The sequence below is a fragment of the Misgurnus anguillicaudatus genome, chromosome 7, assembly GCF_027580225.2.
Source record: "Misgurnus anguillicaudatus chromosome 7, ASM2758022v2, whole genome shotgun sequence".
NCBI classification, from domain to species: Eukaryota; Metazoa; Chordata; class Actinopteri; order Cypriniformes; family Cobitidae; genus Misgurnus; species Misgurnus anguillicaudatus.
The window spans coordinates 35675060-35694987 of record NC_073343.2 but is presented as its reverse complement, the minus strand read 5'-3'; the positions used below and the strand labels follow the sequence as shown (position 1 = coordinate 35694987).

Genomic DNA, 19928 nt, shown 5'->3' with positions numbered 1-19928 from the left:
TCCATTAACCTGATGCTCTGATATGAAAGACATCACACTCTGTGGCTGACAGGCAGTCGACTCCACGCGCTCTTCAAAAGCTACAGACGTTGTTGTGGTCAATGTTGCCCAGTGTGTCAGGACTCATAAAGATGAAGGTTAGATGCTTTGATTCTTGTGACCTCTCTTAAATGCTCCCACAAACGGGTGTCAGTCCCACCACAGAACTCAAACTCTATTGATCAAAGCCCACTGTCTAAACATCTCATTACACTGTCACAACCATCACAGTGTCACAATCGTTACAGTGTCAAAACATAACATCACAGCATCATGACCATCACAGCATCACAACCATCACAGCGTCACAACCATCACAGCGTCACGACCATCACAGCGTCACGACCATCACAGCGTCACGACCATCACAGCGTCACGACCATCACAGCATCACGACCATCACAGCATCACAACCATCACAGTGTCACGACCATCACAGTGTCACAATCGTTACAGTGTCAAAACATAACATCACAGCGTCACGACCATCACAGCGTCATGACCATCACAACCATAATAGCATCCCGACCATCACAGCATCACAACCATCACAGTGTCAAAACATAACATCACAACATCACAACCATCACAGCGTCATAACCATCACAGTGTCAAAACATAGCATCACAACCATCACAGCGTCACAACCATCACAGTGTCACGACCATCACAGTGTCACAATCGTTACAGTGTCAAAACATAACATCACAGCGTCACGACCATCACAGCGTCATGACCATCACAACCATAATAGCATCCCGACCATCACAGCATCACAACCATCACAGTGTCAAAACATAACATCACAACATCACAACCATCACAGCGTCATAACCATCACAGTGTCAAAACATAGCATCACAGCATCACAACCATCACAGCGTCACAACCATCACAGTGTCACAACCATCACAGCATCACAACCATCACAGTGGCACAATGGTTACAGTGTCAAAACATAACATCACAGCGTCACGACCATCACAGCGTCATGACCATCACAACCATAATAGCATCCCGACCATCACAGCATCACAACCATCACAGTGTCAAAACATAACATCACAACCATCACAGCGTCATAACCATCACAGTGTCAAAACATAGCATCACAGCATCACAACCATCACAGCATCACAACCATCACAGTGTCAAAACATAACATCACAGCATCATAACCATCACAGCATCACAACCATCACAGCGTCACAACCATCACAGTGTCAAAACATAACATCACAACATCACAACCATCACAGCGTCACAACCATCACAGTGTCAAAACATAACATCACAGCATCACAACCATCACAGTGTCACGACCATCACAGTGTCACAATCGTTACAGTGTCAAAACATAACATCACAGCGTCACGACCATCACAGCGTCATGACCATCACAACCATAATAGCATCCCGACCATCACAGCATCACAACCATCACAGTGTCAAAACATAACATCACAACATCACAACCATCACAGCGTCATAACCATCACAGTGTCAAAACATAGCATCACAGCATCACAACCATCACAGCGTCACAACCATAACAGCGTCACGACCATCACAGCATCATAACCATCACAGCATCACAACCATCACAGTGTCAAAACATAACATCACAACATCACAACCATCACAGTGTCAAAACATAACATCACAACATCACAACCATCACAGCGTCATAACCATCACAGTGTCAAAACATAGCATCACAGCATCACAACCATCACAGCGTCACAACCATCACAGTGTCACAACCATCACAGCATCACAACCATCACAGTGGCACAATGGTTACAGTGTCAAAACATAACATCACAGCGTCACGACCATCACAGCGTCATGACCATCACAACCATAATAGCATCCCGACCATCACAGCATCACAACCATCACAGTGTCAAAACATAACATCACAACCATCACAGCGTCATAACCATCACAGTGTCAAAACATAGCATCACAGCATCACAACCATCACAGCGTCACAACCATCACAGTGTCACAACCATCACAGCATCACAACCATCACAGTGTCACAATCGTTACAGTGTCAAAACATAACATCACAGCGTCACGACCATCACAGCGTCATGACAATCACAACCATAATAGCATCCCGACCATCACAGCATCACAACCATCACAGTGTCAAAACATAACATCACAGCATCATAACCATCACAGCATCACAACCATCACAGCGTCACAACCATCACAGTGTCAAAACATAACATCACAACATCACAACCATCACAGCATCACAACCATCACAGTGTCAAAACATAACATCACAACATCACAACCATCACAGCATCACAACCATCACAGTGTCAAAACATAACATCACAGCATCATAACCATCACAGCATCACAACCATCACAGCGTCACAACCATCACAGTGTCAAAACATAACATCACAACATCACAACCATCACAGCGTCACAACCATCACAGTGTCAAAACATAACATCACAGCATCACAACCATCACAGTGTCACGACCATCACAGTGTCACAATCGTTACAGTGTCAAAGCATAACATCACAGCGTCACGACCATCACAGCGTCATGACCATCACAACCATAATAGCATCCCGACCATCACAGCATCACAACCATCACAGTGTCAAAACATAACATCACAACATCACAACCATCACAGCGTCATAACCATCACAGTGTCAAAACATAGCATCACAACCATCACAGCGTCACAACCATCACAGTGTCACGACCATCACAGTGTCACAATCGTTACAGTGTCAAAACATAACATCACAGCGTCACGACCATCACAGCGTCATGACCATCACAACCATAATAGCATCCCGACCATCACAGCATCACAACCATCACAGTGTCAAAACATAACAGCACAACATCACAACCATCACAGCGTCATAACCATCACAGTGTCAAAACATAGCATCACAGCATCACAACCATCACAGCGTCACAACCATCACAGTGTCACAACCATCACAGCATCACAACCATCACAGTGGCACAATGGTTACAGTGTCAAAACATAACATCACAGCGTCACGACCATCACAGCGTCATGACCATCACAACCATAATAGCATCCCGACCATCACAGCATCACAACCATCACAGTGTCAAAACATAACATCACAACCATCACAGCGTCATAACCATCACAGTGTCAAAACATAGCATCACAGCATCACAACCATCACAGCATCACAACCATCACAGTGTCAAAACATAACATCACAGCATCATAACCATCACAGCATCACAACCATCACAGCGTCACAACCATCACAGTGTCAAAACATAACATCACAACATCACAACCATCACAGCGTCACAACCATCACAGTGTCAAAACATAACATCACAGCATCACAACCATCACAGTGTCACGACCATCACAGTGTCACAATCGTTACAGTGTCAAAACATAACATCACAGCGTCACGACCATCACAGCGTCATGACCATCACAACCATAATAGCATCCCGACCATCACAGCATCACAACCATCACAGTGTCAAAACATAACATCACAACATCACAACCATCACAGCGTCATAACCATCACAGTGTCAAAACATAGCATCACAGCATCACAACCATCACAGCGTCACAACCATCACAGTGTCACGACCATCACAGCATCACAACCATCACAGTGTCACAATCGTTACAGTGTCAAAACATAACATCACAGCGTCACGACCATCACAGCGTCATGACCATCACAACCATAATAGCATCCCGACCATCACAGCATCACAACCATCACAGTGTCAAAACATAACATCACAACATCACAACCATCACAGCGTCATAACCATCACAGTGTCAAAACATAGCATCACAGCATCACAACCATCACAGCGTCACAACCATCACAGCGTCACAACCATCACAGCATCACAACCATCACAGTGTCACAATCGTTACAGTGTCAAAACATAACATCACAGCGTCACGACCATCACAGCGTCATGACCATCACAACCATAATAGCATCCCGACCATCACAGAATCACAACCATCTCAGTGTCAAAACATAACATCACAGCATCACAACCATCACAGCGTCACAACCATCACAGTGTCAAAACATAACATAACAGCGTCACGACCATCACAGCATCATAACCATCACAGTGTCACAATCATTGCAGTGTTAAAACATAACATCACAGCATCATGACAATCACAGCATCACGACCACCACAGCGTCACGACCATCACAGCTTCACGACCATCACAGCTTCACGACCATCACAGTTTCACGACCATCACAGCGGTACGACCATCACAGCGTCACGACCATCACAGTGTCACAACATCACAGCTTCACGACCATCACAGCGTCACGACCATCACAGCATCATGACCATCACAACCATCACAGCGGCACAACCATCACGCGTTTACACAGTATATTCTCTATAGTATGTGTGGGCACAGTATAAATACATTTCAGACATATTGCATTCGCCATGTTTTCATTGTTACATGACCAGATTTGTCCTTTGGCCTATGATGTAATCACAACTACTATAACCATCATTTACTTATGTTTTGTTTAAAAAGTACAACAAAATTACAAGGAACAATTTCTTGGCACCTAAATCATTTAAAGAGCCGCTGGGTTCATTTGTAGAAAATCATCTGAAAACTTTTCTAGATACTTCAGGACTTCAAAATAAAAACACAAACATAAGCCATGTTTCCATAAGATTGTATGCACATTTTGAAGTATTGCATCAAAAACGAGTAATGGAACGGTTACGGTTAGGCCAAATTTCGATAAAAAAATCCCTTAATTCACAAAACAGTTTTAAGGCTCTCTTGAGGTGGTTTTTGATTTATGTGAAAAGAAGTAAATGCGAATATGGGAGATGGGAACACATTTGCGAATTAAGACGTAGCGAACATTAAACCCATGTGACTGATCATCTAGCTGTATCAGCTGTCTTTGTCTTCATCATTTATGGGGCTCAATGTCATCGTAATGCCTTTGCTGTTAGTGCCTGCATCAAAAACTCTTCTTTTGTGCACAGTTTGGTAATTACAAGCTGCGCTGATAATAAATGAATAAGTTGTCCCATCATGCTTACATGCAGCCCTGTCTCCATTTTCTAAGTGTGCCTTGTTTTATTTCTTGTTGGTTACTAGATTACCAATACTACCATCATTCACTCCAACAACTTGATGGAAATGCACCTAATTCATATTTGTTTGTTTTCTTTTTTTGCAAATTAAAAAACAATTGCTTCGTGTTTACCCAACTATAATAAAACAAAAACAATGAAAGATTTTCATGAAAAATGTTAATAGATTGACAGTAATTACATTTATAAAACAACATTAAACACTAACTAACAGAAACTATTTGAACTATCTATACCTCTGACAATATTTGTCTCAATGGTCAGTGACCTGTTACTAAACTAAGCTTCATTCAGTTCAATATCATTTGGACTTGATGAGAGTATTTCCAGTGCATTAATGTATTGCTGTTCTTGTGTTGCTATAATTGCTTCTATTGTTTACCTCATTTGTACGTCGTTTTCTACAAAAGTGTCTGCTAAATGACTAAATGTAAATGTATGTGCAATATCAATAAAATAAAAAGATGTAATTATAACTCTTATTTTTTATTAAACTTAAGTTGAAATACTGAAGAGTAAACTGAGCAGACTGTTGTTCTGGTGAATGAATGATCTGGTGTTTTCAATCGGAGAGGAAGATGAGTGATGAAGAGATTGTGTATTTTTTCTAGATGTTGTTTTGTTTTTGTCTAGTTTTCCTCCAGTTCAGCCCGTGTTTTTTCCTAAACACTTTAACAGTGTGGCCTTGTTTTTATCTTCTTTTTTCCTGACACAAGTAAACTAAAGCCAGTCTTCTGTTGCTGAAGGGCAAACGTCTGCGTGTGTGTGTGTGTGTGTGTGTGTGTGTGTGTGTGTGTGTGCGTGTGTGTGTGTGTGTGCATGTGTGTGTGTGTATGCATTTCTGCGTGTGTGTGTGTGTGTGTGTGTGTGTGTGTGTGTGTGTGTGTGTGTGTGTGTGTGTGTGTGTGTGTGTGTGTGTGCATTTCTGCGTGTGTGTGTGTGTGTGTGTGTGTGTGTGTGTGTGTGTGTGTGTGTGCATGTGTGTGTGCGTGTTGGTGTCTCTTCAAGTGCTAAAAAAATCCTGGGTTTCTTTCCCATAGTTCACTTTTACATTATACAAAGTCATTAAACTCTTAAGGAGAGAGAGAGAGAGAGAGAGAGAGAGAGAGAGAGAGAGAGAGAGAGAGGCATTCCCATAGCAGGTGGTCTGTCTCATAAAGCATATGGAGTTTGTGATGGTCAGATAACCTCTTTTATTTACAAACCCCAAACTCTGTTTAGACAAAGACTCGAAAAGCTGCCTGTGTGCCAAAACCAACTTCTCGTTCTCATTCATTCTTCATCAGGGAAACCATGAGAACAGAATCACTGCTGTAACAGATGAAACTAAATCACAGTTGAGTCAAATGTTCATGGCCTGATATGGTCCTGCATTATTCTTCAGTAGTGATAATGAAGAGAGTCAGTTCATTTTACAACTATATAATGACTGAAATCTTCAAGATGCTTTATTTGGGATGTGTGAGTGTGGCACAGTGGTTCAGTGGGTGGCACAGTGGTTCTAAACATAGCCCAAGAATAATGGATGATAAGAGCACAGAAGATGTAAAAGAAATGAAAGCAGACACCTTGAACACCTGTTGATTTGCTTACATGATGGAATATCAGACATCTCAAAGCTATTTAAGCAAAAACGGCATGCAATCAAATTGAAGGTTATTTAGGAGAAGTGAGTTACTCATAGACGAGCCGTCTCGGTTATTGCTTGCCGGGCTGTGTCAGTTCTCCAGTACTCCAGTACTAACATGCAGGTTAGGTGAACTGAAGATGATTTACAACGTGCACTGTAAAAAGTGAAAAGTTGGATCAACTTTAAAAAATACTTTAAGAAAAGTTTAAGCAACTTACATTTTTCAACTAAAGTGAAATTTTAAGTTGATCCAACTTTTCACTTTTTACAGTGGGTGTGTGGATCAACTTCTGTATGGTAGAGATTACTGAAGTTTTTTTACTTTCTACTTAAAGGGACACCATGAAACTTTTGGCCACTAGGGGGTGCTAGACACGTATTTTTCACTTCTAGCGCCCCTAGAGCCCACAAGCGCCGCAGCACTGTCGCAAAGGAAAGGAACTGGCCAACCTTAAAACTAAACTAAAAACTAAACATTTAAAATGCTAAACGATCAACATTTTGAGACAACAGGGAGAAACGCAGTCATGTTACAACTTTCTGATGAGGAACTCGTCGTGGCAGAAGCCATTTCTCAATCTGAAGGTTGCAGCCTCCGGATGTCGTATTTCTAATACGTCATCAAGACTGTCTTATTTCACAATATTAACAATTACAAAGTTGACTATTATACTTAGTTAATCGTAAATTGTTGCAGTATGCTTATGACTTGCGAATGTAATGCTCAGTTTACCTTAATAACCCAGGCTTGATGACGTGTGCAGCCTGCATATTTGACCTCCGGAGGCTGCAGCCTTCCAATTCAGGAACGACCAGACGTATTTCCTTGCCTTTTTCCAAACAAATATTGTTGCATCCTCTCTCTCTCCCTCGCCACCAGGATTTTCCGCAATGGCGCTCGTTATTCCTCTTTTTTTGTGTGAAAATCGCTCCAAATCCAAGTAAACCGATGCGTTTAGGTCTGCCGCTTTGTAATACGTCACGCGAGTGACAGCGGAACGCAGCAAATGAGGAAGAGAGAAGAGAGAAACGCTCGGATCTGATTGGTGAATGAATAGGGTTTGGTTTTACACTGTGAGCAAGTTTGAGTGCTATAGCATCCTGGATTGTAATGTAAATATCATAGACACAGTAAAAAGAAAGGTAAATACGTGAACACAGCATCTGAATACAGGGAACTATATGCAATATAATCGCCGTAATTTATAAAGAACATCGCATTTATGTATGAATCAACAGTTTATATAAAAAATTGCCTTAAAGGGGAATCGAACCCGGGTCGCCCGTGTCATAGGTCCGTGACACTAAAGACTGTGCCACAGAGTCACATAATAGAAACTGCTCTCTACACTCCTTAAGTAGCCTCCAGCAAAATTCACGTTAAAAACAAATTGTGTGGAGGAAGTGACGTATGCCGTAAAGCAGTCGAATTTTGTAGTTTTTTTTGTGCTCTGGTTACTACCACAAACCCTAAGTTTTAAAATACGAGTAAAAGTGATACAGACCCCGTCAGGCTATGGTAGACATGTCATTCAACCTATTTAAAGTCGATGTACTATCACAAGGGTCTTGAAAATTTATTATGAAGGTTGAAAAATTACATGGTATCACTTTAAGTCAAGTATTTGTGTTTTTCTTTGGAAAACATACATTCCAAAGCATATTATCACCCTTTTTAAGTTTTTGTTTTACATTTAATTAAACATCTAGTACTTTCTTATTTTTCCTCAAGTAAATGTAAAAGCATGCATTTTATTTTTTTAATTTGCAATAGAAAAGAATACACAGTATGAATCTGTGCTTTATGTAGTATTTTCTAAAGACAAACACTCTGAAAAAGCACAGATGCTTGAAAAATCTTATTAAAATACTGAAGTAGTGTCCACCCCTGATGTATGGATTAACCAGATATCACCATAAATATATAGACATAGATGCTGGAATGACGTGAAGAATAAATAAATAACTAAGAATACAATAAACCAACAGCATTTATCATTTAATAAAATCAACTCATTTACCCACAAACACTGACGCACAAACATAAATCTATCATGACAGAGGACACACACAAACATTTATTAGAGATAAAGCACATTGTTGTGATTATTCTGAATTTTAATATTATATTTTGAATATTAAAGACTGACACAGAAGAGGAGAAACTCTTGAATCAAGTTATTGTTTTTTGTTATTGTTTTGCTGTTTTTTTGTTATTGTATTTTTCTTGCTTCATGTATACAAATTTGGCAACACAATCCGTTTAAGTTGAAATTAGAGAGAGAGAGAGAGAGAGAGTGTAGTGTAGGGGAAGTAGAGAGAGTCATCAATCATGAGCGGCTGACACACAATGAAACCTGACCGGAGCTCTCTAGATGTTTTAATACAGCATCCATTAAAGCCCTCAAATAAATTGCAATTTGGAAAACAGAACATAATACCAGGCAAGCTTTCCCCATCCATCTTGTGGTGTGTCGTGTAATGTAATTGCGTTGTTAATTTATCCAAGAATTTCCCTGCTACTCGGTTTCTTCAACATTGTTTAATTTCCCTGTAGAGTTTGTGTCCTCGCCGGCGGTTCAGAGTAATGTTTCTGCTTAGCATGGCATTAGTGGAGAGGCTTTAGATCCATGACACTTTATCAATGAACAGTGGAGCTGGACGCGTGCCCACTGACTTTTGGATCGTTCAGATTCAGTTGGTCATTAGTGACCCTCCACCACAGGACGGATCCCCCCACCGCACATTTCATTTATATGATCTTTAGATGGGTTAGGGGGGCGTTACAGGTGAACTGATGTTTTGGGTTGGAAAGGAAGCATTCTGAGTTTTGACCTCAATATGCAGGTTATAGTTTAAGATTGGCCTGTCACGATAGCTATTTTTCATAAGTCGGTCAATTCCCTCAGAAATAATGGCGATGGTTGAAAGTATTGTCTTTTTAAGACCATTTTATGTCACTGATTATATATGACAATAAAAGAGCATAATAATCCAAGAACATCCAAGATACGAATCGGTCATGGCTGTAATTTGTAAAGTAAAAATTCCCCCGCAAATGACCTACCATATTTTATTAAACACAAGGTCCTAATTTAACAAGTCAGTAAATTCACAGTCTTTTCTTATCCCGTGTGAACAGGGACACATGAAACACAGATGTAGGGAGGTCATTTTTAAATCACACAAGGTCCCCAGATAATACTAATCCTGTGCAAATAGTACTTAATAAACTCTTTTTTGCCATTAAAGTGAAACCTAAATCAAATCCAAGTTTATTTGAAGAGTTCCAAAACGCAATAAATCCATTGATCCGCTGAACTTTTTTCACAGCGATCAGCTGTAAAATGTTTTGGTCCTGCTCGATTTGTGTTGACTTTGAGTAAAATAATGTCAAGTTTTTCATAAGATCCCCTCGGGTCAATGTGCTATCATGACAGAAGCTTGATGCTGTGTGTCACCGCTGAGTGGCTTACGTTTCTTCCCCGCCATAGAAAACCACCACAGGTTTATCAATGCCATCAAAATTACTATTTTGTTTTTGTCTGTTTGTTGATCACGAAGTACAAAGTAGATGAGGAAAACTAGGATTCTGTGTGTATTCAAAGCGCCGCCATTGCTGTTTACAATGTGTGGAATGGTGCGCTTTGATTTGAGGAGCTGATTTATTGCATTCTACAGAGAAGTAGGACTGATGTTTATTGCGTTTTGGAGAAAATTTGAGAAAATATGACAGAATAACACAGCGGATATCAGATTTTACTTAAAATTAAGAGTTTACTTTTTAATACTGACCTGATACAATATTGATTTTGGTGGTAACTCATTAAAAAAATGGTGTTTTGGAACCAAACTCTTCATTTATAGAGCACTTACTTGAAAACACCAAGTGTTTACCAAAGTGCTGTACCTACTGAATAGGAATCAAAGAGCATATAACAACTAAAATACATTTCCCAGCAGTGTGATATTCTATTGATAACATTACAGTAACCGCTTCACTGTTTGTATCATTCTGCCACCTAGCTGGTGAATCAGTCTGTGAATCCTAATCAGAAGTGATTATCCCCATGCCCCAATCAGAGATCTTGTATGTAAACTTTCAAAGGAGTACCACAATAATGTCACATCGTCTGGACGATTAATCTACACTTGGCGAATAAAGCAATGAAAACAATCATTTTCTCTTTATCTGGAGTGATGGGTTTACACGTCTCTACTCCCATTAAAAAACACTGTTTGGTACTGCAGGGTTAAGACACCGGCTCACTGTACATTGGGACACTTGATGACTTATTTTCTGTTGACGTGACTATTAAAACACGTTGTGAGATATCACCACTGATATATTTATTAGCGGCACGCAGAAACATGTCTCTGACTTATTAAAAAAACACTTCATTATTCTGTTTTATTTAGTACTGACAACAACAAAGTCCAGTAATAAAGCGAGTGCTCGTACTGCGTTAAATAGAAAATCAATAGAATATAAATATAGCGCCAAAACAATAACACAAAGACTAAATATGAATAAAAGTGACAAGTAATAGATTCATGGGACCAAATACTGCTAGTTTGATCAACCTAAAACAAATACATTTCTCATTTTGATCATCAAACACAGATACATCAGAGCCAACGGGAAATTATAAGTGTCTGAGATCAGGCTGTGGTCAGCGGGGAAGGTGAACATTGATACCCGCTGGTGCTTCTGGATCTCACGTCTGAATCTTTCTAAGCAACTGTTCAAACTATCTATCTCCACCAAAAACAAACAGCCAAAACGTTTACCTGTTAATCTGGCCTTCAAATTAAAGGCGGAAGAAAGTAGTTCCCCAACAAAGAGGCTTTTAAAATCACTCCGTTGTGGTTTTCTAGTTTTAATTTTTCACACTTGTGCCATCGAACTGTTGTATAAAAGCAATATCGCTTTTAATTTTAATTTTTACACAACAACATTTAATTAAATGAACTGATTGTGCTGTACAGGAAAACAATCACACCTAAGGTTTTTAAAGTGTGACCACCTGACACCATCTGAAACTGTAAGAATGAGATGCTGTTAACTCTCTGAACTCTACAGTTTCATCACATGCCGTCACCTGACCGGGACAGGAAAGATTTAACTGGGGCGGTAAGAAGCCTTCATCACACGAGAGAGACAAGAGACCTGACTATGATCAAAGACTGACAGCACAGCTGAGAGAGAGAGAGAGAGAGAGAGAGAGAGAGAGAACCAGTCAATCATCTTCCTCATCAACATCACTGTTATTACACAACTGAATCATCTGATGTTTGTAGTTGTAGTTTAGTTTAGATGTCCAGAAGTAGAGATTCATCTTCATTCTCTGATGAATGTGTAAAAAGAAATAAAATTCAAATTGGCCATCAGTGAGAATGTGAATAAAGTCCAGTAATGAAACTCTCTGATCTGTGTCGTTTAGGCTTTTCAAAACACATGAAGCAGTAAAACCCATACAGCAAACCACCTCAGTTGATATAAATATCTGAAGATCTTTAAGAAATAAACCATTTAAACCGACTAAAACACATCAGTAAATAATGATAATAATTGACTAATTGGCCCCCCTGCTCAACCAATCACAATTCAAATGTGAACTAAATGTAGTTCTTTAAAGAAACTTTATGACTTTGTTAGTGTTTTAGATTGTGAGAGTGTGTGATGTGTGTGTTTATTGTGTTGTTTACAGAAGGGTTGACAGCAGCAGTGTTGTTGCTTTAGTGCTTTTGTAGAGTATATCTGTAAAGAGAAATGAAGAGCTCTTGTGCTGGATGTGAAGCTGGATGTTTAGATTTTGGCTGAATTAAATATACCGTATTTTCTGGACTATAAGTCACACTTTTTTTCATAGTTTGGCTGGTCCTGCGACTTATAGTCAGGTGCGACTTATATGTCAAAATTAATTCATACTGACTTACATAAACCAGTTGACTTACAAAACAGTTAACTGAAACATTAGCTTAAAGACAATGGAGAAAGACTTAACAAAGAAAATGCCCCCAAAAAGAATAACCATTTTCTAAATAAATGCGACTTATAGTCCAGTGCGACTTATATGTTTTTTTCCTGTTCATGATGCATTTTTTGACTGAAGCGACTTATACTCCGGAGCGACTTATAGTCTGGAAAATACGGTAAAAACTTTTACAAACTTTCCACAGAATGAGTCTTCCTGCAGATCAGATTGGAAAAAATATATCCTGAATGGATTATAACTTTTGGCCCTATTTTAATAATCTAAGCACATGGCACAGGTGCACTAAGGGGGGCCCAATCCACTTTTGTTAGTTAAACGACAGAAAAAAACGTTTGGTGCACCAGGCACATGGTCCAAAAGGATTGTGTCAGGAATAAACCAATGAGAACCCAATTGCAGATGGGTGTCAAGGTTGAACGGAAAGACTTTATTGGCCAAACATGAAAACAAGACCCACGTGAGGGGCAAAACATACAGACACGGTTACTTTCACAACTGGACAGACTAAAGACTTGATGTCTATAAACTCTAGACTCCGTTCACATAAACAATACAAAATGACACAGCAAACGACAATGAACACGAAAGGATTATATAAGAAAAGCTAAACAAGATAATGAGGCAAGACAGGTGATGGGTATAAACGAATGATAAGTAATAAACGGGGATAACAAGGGGGCGGAGACACACAAAACATGGGTCTGTCATGATCCATGACAGGTTCTCTTAATGATTCATGGGTGTGTTTTGGGCGTAATGTACAATAAACCTGTCACGGTTGGTATAAACCGGATTGTGAAAAAGTAACAGATGAACCCAAACGCAAGATGTATAAAAATATAACAATGATTTATTTACAAAATAAACTGAAACACCCACAAGGGGGTAAAACGGAAGGGAACAAAAACACTGTGCTGGAACACAAAATAAAACAGAACACGAGAAGAACTCGGATAAGCAACTGGTGAACATAAACACAGCATCTACAAACAACGCACGCACACCACACAGAGAACACAAGGGCATATATAGACAGCACATCAATGGGGAACAGGTGAACATAATTAATCACTTAAGACATGATTACATAAGGGAGTAGGGTAAAAGTGACAAGACACTGGGAATACGTGTTACACATACATGATGTGAAAACACACGTATTCCCACATAAAACAATGCTGCCCTGGTCCTGCCCTCTGGATAATAACCAAGGTCAGGCAAGACCATGACAGCCACAAAACACTGGGAACACGTGTCACACAGATATGATGTGAACACACGTGTTCCCACGTACACACACTGCTGCCCTGACCTTGCCCACAGAACATAGACCTGAACCTATACTAAGGTCTGGCAAGATCACGACAGCAACAAGACACCGGGAACATGTGGCAGCCACACACAGAATGTGATCCCACATGTCCCCACACTGAACATGATACTGCCACGGTCCTGTCAGATGCACTCAGACCTACATCTAGCACGGATGTCCGACAGGACCGTGACAAAACCAATCAGAGTTTCATCTAATCTCCAATTCCCATTAAAAGCCAGTTGTGTTTGCACCATGGTGGATTCATTGTTTCCATACAGACTGAACTCTTCAGAGAGGAAACTGACCTGAATTCATCATTACTGTAAATACTGGAGGGCATTCTGATACATGCAATGATGACTCCCCATTATGACATGTAGGCATTTTTATCTTTATGAACACAATGATAGTCTTTTACATTATAATCCAATCATTTTAATATTTGGCATGTTTATGTGTGGCTGCGCGTCCCTCCCTGTGTTTGTAATAAGAGAGTATAAAACAAATACTGCCCCATTGACTTTAGACAGGGTTTAGTTGGTTCAAGTGCATACCTGTCATCATTGGGAGTTTAAAATAAGAGAATATTCCCAAACCCTAAATTTGGGAACAACTATTTTACTTAGTATTTTTGCCTTGTTCTTGGTACAAATATCTAAGAATTCTTAAATTAAGATGCACTTTCTTGATGTGCAAAATGGCATAAGAAAAAAGTCTTGAAATAAGTTTATTTTTTTCTAAAAAAACTTCATTCAAGAAATATTTTCTTAACTTGTTTTAAGCACAAATTCATTTAACTTTGATATTTTTGACTTGTTTTCTTAGGTCATTTGGCACATCATGAAAATGCATTTTGATTAAAGAATTTTTTTGATATTTGTACTGAAAACAAGAACTAAGTAAGAGAGTAATACCTTTATCATTGTATGTATGGCTATCTTGCATCTGCAAGTGACTTCTTATACACATAAGTTGAAGAAGTTAACACCTTCTGAGTTAAAAGCACAAAAGAAGTGTTTTCCTACACACAAAGTTATTAGAAAAAAGGCACTATTGTGCGTGGCAGTTGTAGCTTTGCCCGTTGCTGCTCGTCATCCTCGGGAAGCTTTTTTCTTCTTGTTTTATTGACGGATGTCTTTGAGTGATATTCAGATATACTGCCGCCTGCTTTACCAGAGATACATTTAGCAAACATCAAATACGGCCAGATGGATTTTTTTATAGAAAGACTAAAAATACGAGAGAAATACTGTAAATTATTTAAAAGGGAAGATGGTGGGATAGAATAGTAAAATACGGGAGAATTCCAGGGAAAACCGTAAGAGTTGACAGGTATGCAAGTGATGATTTCATGTTCAAATACTGCAGTCAACAACAAATAAAAATGAAATGTTTTCTTCATCTAAAGCCGACAGATGTATTTATTTTTGCACCACTATATATGTTTGCTTGTATTTTGTGTTTCGCGCTCTCATTGAGAATCAATGTTTGAGATAATCTGGATTGACTGATTTCTGCAGGTTTATCTACAGACGCCATCTGAAGTCTTGCAGTCGTATCAGATATCAGACGAATCCTGACATCATTTAAGAGATGCAGTAATTCAATTAGCAATCAGCTTGTTGTGTCGTTCTGTCTTCTTTCATTTTGTGTTTCACAGTAAATTGTGTATAGTTCATAAAGAAGCTCATATGCCAAAGTGTTTGACATCCTCATTCTCACATCAAACATGACACTATATGTTTAGATTGAAAAATGAAGGAAATAGATGTCAGTACCGCTTTATGAAATGACTGTAAACATAAATGATCTTTAAAGGTTTTCCTTTCTTTCAAATCTTTCAAATGTATTTGTGTAGGTATAATTGTGTGTAGATTTACAGATGTATGTGTATATTCGCAGCAGGATAGAGTCTCATTAGCGCGGTATAGCCCCAGTCTCTATGAGGCCATTCAGGCTGATCAAATGTTTATGTTTAGGTTTATGAACTCCTCACATTCATGCAGGTAAACATCATTTAACCTAACATGTCATTATACACTATTCACCCGTAAACCACATATACCAACACACACGCACACACAGAGACCCCCAATTTAATGTATAACTAATTTGTCATCAGAAGAGTTTTTTTCTGATAAATGAGAGTCTTGTCATAAGATTGAGATTTGAAATCATCACCTGCGCTTCAGATCAGATCATTATTTTCTTTAATCTCAGATAAAAATCTTGATTTGTTGTGATGACAGTGTTGTGTAACATAAAGTAATGTCCTCCATATGACTCCATTTCATTGTAAAATCCAACTCTGTGTTCATGATGCAGATGAAGACCAAGCTTTTCTAAACTCATCTACAGAAACACGTCAGCTGTTTTCACAATGAAGTCAAGATGCTGCTATTGTTTTAGTTTCAGTTCATTCTGCTCATCTTAACACCATCCATGAAAGATTTTGCATATGTCTAAGATTCACCAAATCAAAGAACTACAGGACAGCGATCAGATCCTGACATAAATGATTCAAATATGATTCACAGTGTATCGCTCCAGGCTTCATGTAAAGTGACAATAGAGCTCTCCAAATAAAGACACAAAACAAATGTATGTTTGTCCCTGTATGCCAGTACTGGAAAAGGCTTACATCTGAGAAATTATCTTAAAGTGTGTGCTATGAAATGTCAAATTCATAAACCTTACAATTCAAAATGCCAACTAAAGGGATGATGTGTCTCATTTCTGATAGAAATACTGATGACGACAGATCGGTGATGTTTTAGACACATAATGAGCTGCTGAAGTTTATTTTTAAGGAAATCTCTGATTGATCTTAACAGATTCATTTTGGATTGTTTAATGAATTAGTCAGAATGTAATCCTGCAGTAAATGAAGAGGTGGAAATAAAAAATAACCTTCACAAGAAAAACTGCAGATTTCACTTTCAGAGGACTGCAGTCAGAACCATTATTAAATAATATAAATGAAATATGAACAAAACTCCAGCGAGTCATAAAAAATAGCTGTAATTATGCAGCTGGTTGCCAGTAACTTACTGTAGAAGATAAAGACTGAAAATGTTTCATGTTCATTTAACTTTGAACAAACTGTTGCCAGTAAATAACATAAATGTAAAATCTACAGTAAGTTACTGATCCTACAGCTGCCAGTGATCCTGTCATTTATACAGATGTTGTTACAGTGTAATAATGAGTCCATATTTCAGTAAGAAGAGCGGAGCACAAACTAACACTTTTTAGCTTTGGCTCTATTATTAAAAAATATTTAAGTTAGATGAATCATTTTTTACACAATCAACACACACATTTCTGCTACAAATAAACACTTAAAGTTTGTTTGTGTGATCTACAGTTATCACACAATTGCACAGAAAGTGACAGGAGTGCAAACGTTACCATATAGGTGGAGTTCATCGTAACATACAGAGAGTTTGTTGTTACACCTGATAGAAAATTTAGATAAACACAAATAATTAAATCAAATTCTGTCTATATAGTAAAGGTGGATATTGTTTATATATCTGAATATAATAGATAGATATCCACACATTCATTCATCCATCATCCATCATCTAAACATCCATATATGCAATACAAAAAAATCCTAATAGTGAGTTATTTCTCCTGATATTGTATAACAGTTATCATTTTAATGAATAGTATTTACATTGTTTTCATTTCATTATCATTGTGTACCTGAGGCTTCATTATAACGCTGTGTGACAACTAGGCATGGGCCGGTTACCAGTTTTAAGGTGTATAGAGGTTTTAAAGAATAATATAAAATTATATAAGATTGGATTTGGTGACTTACACACCCAACTTATGATAAAAACATAAGAAGTTTGCTATCATGCCTCCAAAACACTCTTTGTTCAATATTTGAACCAAAACACATCAAAACCTTTTTGATCTTCTGACAGTAAGAGAAAATGACCAAAAGCACAGATTGCTCGGCCTTGTAGAAATATGTAAAGTAGTTGCGTTACAATTAACCCCGCGTTAGTTTGTGTCCCTCTGTTAATAATGTCTATAGTTTTATATCTGTATATTCTTCCACCGAACCTGAGAGCGTTTGTATCTCTATAGTTGTAAAGACTGGTTTTAGTTTGGTTTGACTGGTCTTTGAGGAATGACTCTGTCAGTTTTGCGTCTGTACAAACAGCATCACGCAGCGCTTCATCGTTTCCTTCTGTCTGTCTGTCTGCCGGCCTCGACGTCTCCGTGTTGAGGGAATTCCCTCATTCCAGACTGGAAACGATGCGTCGTAAGTACGTCACCCGCGGAGGTCGACGGCACCCGGCGGTGGTTCATAAGGGCCTGCGGGTCTCGTGTTATTTCTACTCGCACGGGTCCTTCGTAATAACCCCGGTGTGTTTTAACTGAGACGGCCGGGACTTCTGAATGTTTTCACCCATTCGTCAAAAGCTGGCGTGGGAGAGTTCGCTCATTTTGCTCGTCGAGCATAAAGTCATCGTTTATTACTTTTCTCAACAGGTCGAACATCTCAGCGCCCATTTCATTTCCCTTTCTACACGGGGAACGGACGGGCAATAAGACCCCAGGGAAGAGCGAGCTCCAGGCCGATTTACAACACTTTGGTAAATGTTTCACGCGGTGAAAACTGATTAAGAGCACTTACTGTGGGCTTTCCTAAAAAATGGTCATGAAAGCAGCTTTAATATTCTCAGCGGTCTAAACAGCGTCGCTTGTTTTTTTACGAGACGGAGGCGACGTATTGCATCAATTAGAGGCCGAGAGCGTTACGAGACGTCTCGTAAACTTTCCTTATTCACCGTCTTCATCACGAGTCTTTGTTTAACATTTTAACATTCATGTTTATTGATACATGAAGACACATTTAAATAATTCAGGCCAAACATTAGCTGTGAGCTGGCTTTTTAATAATTGATAGGCTGTGGAATGGGCCACGGCACTTTGGGAATAGATGATATTATAGTAATGCGGGGCTGCGGCGTGTGTAATGGATCTGAACGCTTTAACTCCTGATGGTTATTGTGGCCGCTCCAAACACGAGCCGGAGACGAGAGGGTGACTTACATTTGGCACGTAAGAGCTGACGCTGCAAGCTTTAATAGCCGAGCTTCATGTCTTCAATACTGAGAGCTTTTATTGGAGCTAGAGAAGAAAAATACCACATGCCACGCTGTCAAATCTTAGAGGATTGTTTTCTTGCTGGATTCTTAGTGTCTGATGCAAACCATCATCTACTACAAAAATTTGATTGTCCATTTCTCACTTAACTAAATTAAAAATCATTTCAGTGTAATTAAACGAAGCTTTTTGGTAGAAAATCATTTGTGTAGATTTTTATGTTCATTCAGCTGCAGGACAACATTTTACTTCAGTCACATAACACCTGATTGTTAAAACTTTCATGTTTGCAGGTTTACACAACTCTTCCTCATTTCAGGTTTTTTATGTCTTTTATTATTTATCAGAAGCATTTCTTTATCTTAAACTACTGTCAGGAGAAATGCAGTGAAGAATTAGTGCTTTATATAAAGGCATTGTTGTTGTTGTTTATTATTGCATTTGAATTTGTAGGAGTTTCTTTTTCTGACACTAAATGTAAAGAAGTTTATTGAAATGAATCACACAACACAAGGTTTGCGACAGTGAGTTTACTCCTATTTGTACCATTGTTTATCTCTTCTTTAAAATCATGTCTTTAATTGTGTTGAACATTATGGAAATTGTGCCTGCAGATCTTGTTTAGTAAATTTTACCCATTGTGTGTAG

General features: G+C 38.8%; 1 long non-coding RNA gene across 2 annotated transcripts in view; it reads left to right on the top strand.

Annotated features, from left to right (window-relative positions):
* LOC141365381 (uncharacterized) overlaps positions 1–19928 on the top strand; it is a 58514-nt gene that overhangs the window by 19806 nt on the left and 18780 nt on the right. The window contains exon 3 of one of the 2 annotated variants that reach the window (XR_012370616.1): positions 11920–12047. The exons of the other annotated variant lie outside the window; for it this stretch is intronic. This is a non-coding gene — a long non-coding RNA (uncharacterized lncRNA). Of the gene's footprint in view, positions 1–11919; positions 12048–19928 lie in introns of those variants that run through there. 2 annotated transcript variants of the gene reach the window in all.